Source organism: Eriocheir sinensis, chromosome 22, assembly GCF_024679095.1.
Source record: "Eriocheir sinensis breed Jianghai 21 chromosome 22, ASM2467909v1, whole genome shotgun sequence".
NCBI lineage: Eukaryota > Metazoa > Arthropoda > Malacostraca > Decapoda > Varunidae > Eriocheir > Eriocheir sinensis.
In genome coordinates, this window is record NC_066530.1 from 8,275,422 (window position 1) to 8,279,792 (window position 4,371).

A 4,371-nucleotide genomic window follows, 5' to 3' on the forward strand; every position below is an offset into this window, starting at 1 on the left:
GACCTTTCCGGAGAAGCTCCATCATGGATTTGCGGCCACAAATGCCATCCCAATCTATCCTATTGACAGTTTAGTGAATCTCACCTTTTCTAGGATGAAGTATGTAACAAATAGCCTTTCCGAGCTAACCTTTTCAAATTTCTCGGAATTGGAGTCAGCTGTCCATGACTCTCTACCGGTTTACCTTGCCCCATATGTACATTACCCATCACTGATCTTACCGGTGGGTTTTTTTATCATCATTGTCATCCCCCTGTTCTGCCTTGTTAAGCGGGCTCTGACTTTGTACAACCATCTTCAGGCAAGAGTTGCCCCACCGCGCTGAGTTCGTACGCATTGTGACTCGAAGATTCAGTTTGTATCAAATCTTCTTCAAGGATTTTTCCTTTTCTTTTTACTATTCCAAATAGCTCCATTACCATGTATCCTAATGACAATTTAGTCAATTTATTTTTCTAGGATGTATCTTATAAATCACTGTTCGAGCTATTATTTTGTTTTCTCGGAATAGTGCTGAGCTACCATGTCCACGACTCTAGCCCTGTTTACCTCGCCCTGTATGTACTTTGCCCATTTATTGTTACTTCCATGATTATTTTTATTGTCATTGGCATTTCCCGATGTTGTATCGTTAGGCGGGCCCTGACTTGTATATATATTTTTTTAGTGCAACCATAATAGGCCCTCGTTTAACTAGTACACATTGCGCGACTGTAACATGGGTAGGTACACTGATTTTAAAGGTCGGGTGAGCCGCGAGGTCGCGACTTTTTCCGTGACCGAGCGATGTAATGTGTATATTATAACATAATGTGAATGTGTGAATGTATGTCGTATCGCCATGGCCCAGTGGCGCCAGGACGTTACACACAGACGCTACGTTGTGCTTAGGAGGTGCTCCTTGCCGTGGGAACGGTGTTGATTCAGCAAGCATGCTACCCGCTGGCCGCTCCTGTACCAAGAGAAGCCGGGAGAACATAGCGGGCGGCGGGCGAGAGCAGAGTACTGCTCGGGGGTGTGCGTGACTCTTGTGCGTGACTCAACAACACTGTTATAAGACTGTGAATATAGTTAAAAAGCCACAACTGTTTTAATTACATGAGAGAGAGAGTAAATTAAGTGAACTCAAAGTGAACTTATAACGGCTACCGCTCGGCCAACACATAACACACATCACTTAACTAAAAGGCTATTGTGTTGTCTCACGACTTCTATCAACTGGAGAAAGCAGGCAACGGTACACCGGACCTGACGTGAGATAACAGTTCGCGCCTTGATCAAAAACACACAAAAAACAGCTAACAAAAAGGCTAACAATATATGGCTTAAGTAAACCTGGTTTAATAATTTTGAAAATAGCGGGAAAAGACAAGAGGATCAATACTTCCATATGAATCTAAATCATTTAGGAGCTTTTCAACCTCAGACGATCGGAAAGCAAATGAAGTCATTTTAGGTTCAAGAAAACAATCACTGTCTCATGATTTTGTAACCTCGGCGTTACTCTTTTTCCTCTAAAACACGGAGGACAACATGTTAGCCTTTACAGCAGGGTCATAGGCAACGAAGCCATCACTCATACATAGAGGAGGAAGAGAAGACTGTGTCGTGTCTTTCATGGGCACTCATTAATTATGTAGGTTCATTACACCTCAAAGTAGAATTAATTGTTGATCATTTAAACCCGAGAGTAAAATTAGTAGTTTATTTACCAACCCTTATAAGGCACCGTTATGGCACACAGGATTATCATCTGCCAAATAATATGGGTCGCGTGACTTTAAGAATATTACTTGAAGTAAATATACTTGTTAAGAGATTCTGATGGTGAACTAAGGGTCAAGGGACAGGGACACAGGGTCCAGCCATTTGAGATTAGCTTTCATATCTTACATCATTTATTACACTTGTGAATACCCTGAACACAGGCTAACATTAACACCTTAAACTAACATGCAAACATGGGAATAAGTAGCACCGACAACATAGCAATTGTTCCCACCCACACGGGGCAACAACCACCCGCTCTGACTCCACCACTCCACACATTAAGCCCTATAACCAAAACTAGTAGGTATTATCCATTGTTACCCCTGAGAATGACACACATACCACCCTTTTAGCCTCTCCCCCCTTCCTTTCTTCACACACCCTGCCATAAGCAATCCCCCTCAACGCAGCTTCAAAAATGTTTACGGCTGCATGCTGGACTTGGTCTTGGCGACGCCCAGGCTTGGGGTGGGCAGGTACCGGTACCAGTACCGGTACTAACGGTACCAGCTAAACGGTACGGTACCGGTACCAGATTACTCGGTATCGGTACCAGATTGCTCGGATTTATTTACTGGATTTATTGATAATTCTTCATGTCCGATTCTTTTTTTTTTTTAGGTTGCTAATAAATATTGTTATTGTTATTAGACTATAATCTATGGTCGAGTACATCCATAATAACTATACATGCTATTTTTTTTTTCGAAAATATAAATATTCACTTCATTCAGAGAGAGAGAGAGAGAAAGAGAGAAAAGTCCTCTGTGTGTATCGGGGTGTGTGTGTGTGTGTGTGGGGGTGTGTGTGTGCGCCACCCACACACACACACACACACACATACACACACACACACACACACACAGTGGACTTTTTTCTCTCATTTATTTCTGCCCTCAATTAGGATGTGTCTTCTGTTGTGCTCTCTCTCTCTCTCTCTCTCTCTCTCTCTTCTTCTCTCTTCTCTCTCTTATTTTTGATACTGATATATATGATATTAATTATAGAATGAATAGAATTCATCATCAATAATATATATTAGCAACCGAAAAAAAGAATCGGACATGAAGAATAATCCAGTAAATCCAATAAATAAATCCAATAATTAAATAATGGAGACGGGAGCTGTGATGGAAACGAAAAGCAGGACAAAATGTTGGGAACTTGGAGCAGTGACTCAGCAGCGAGCACAACATTCAAGGCTTAAGGCGTCGCCCATACCGCATGGCGACTGGCCAGCGCCGCGCGCCGCCGTGCGTCACCAAGATCCAAACGGTACCGGCATTAGCGGTAATGGTTAGTGCCGAGTGATCATGAGTCTTCCCGGCACTGGGTACCGATACCGGGTGCCGGCTGAATAGGTTCTTCTCGGCACCCGGTACCGGTACCGGGTGCCGAGAAGAATCGATTCAGCCGGCACTGGGTACCGGTACCAGTAGCCAGTGCCGGGAAGACTCATGATCACACTGCACTGACCATTGTCACTAGTGCCGGTACCGTTTGGATCTTGGTGACGCTCGGCGGCGCGCGGCCTCGCAAGTCGCCATGCGGTACCGGTATGGGCCCTGTGGAGATGATAAGCCTTGAATGTTGTTGTGGCTGCTGAGTCACTGCATCGCTGACCGTCTTCCCAAGTTCCCACCATTTTGTCCTGCTTTTCGTTTCCATCATAGCTCCCGTCTCCATTATTTTATTATTGGATTTATTGGATGATTCTTCATGTCCGAATCTTTTTTTTAGGATACTAATATATATATTGCTATTGTTATTAGACTATGAGTGCATCCATAATAACTACGTATACATATGCTATTCTTTTTGTCGAAATAAAATATTAACTTTATTCAGGGGAGAGAGAGAGAGAGAGAGAGAGAGAGAGAGAGAGAGAGAGAGAGAGAGAGAGAGAGAGAGAGTTTTCTCTACAGAAAATTTATTTAGGAATTTCATCAGACGGCATTAAGATAAATAAAAACCTCTTTTGGATTCTGGTACCGGTACCGGTACTAGCGGTACCTGTGTTTTCGGTACCGGTACTACCGGTACTCAAATTAACGGTACCTGCCCATCCCTACGCCCAGCCTCCCATCAGTCAGAGACAGTTTTCTCTACGGAAAATTTATTTAGGAATTTCATCAGACGGCATTAAGATAAATAAAAAACCTCTTTTGGGTACCGGTACCGGTACTAACGGTACCTATGTTCTCGGTACCGGTACTACCGGTACTCAAATTAACGGTATCTGCCCATCCCTACCCCCAGCCTATGCCGTTGGGGCACCTGAAAGGAGCGATGTCTCGCGTGAGAGTCTATCTCAGTTATAGTGTTATAGCCAAAGTGTGTTGAACACTGCAAACAGCTCTTTCCTCACCTGAAAGGGCGATGTCTCGCGTGAGAGGGAGCTTGCTCCCTCGACCTAGGGCGAGGGAGGACGGGTCTATCCCGGCCCCAGAATGCTTCGGTGTGACGTCACGGAGCACCAAAAGTACTCTCAGGTTAGCCCTGTTTGAGACCTGAGATTTCCTTGGTAGGCCTCCAATATCAATATAAAGTTACTGGTATTTTAATTCCATTATAAATATTTGCCGTTCTCCGGCAATAATT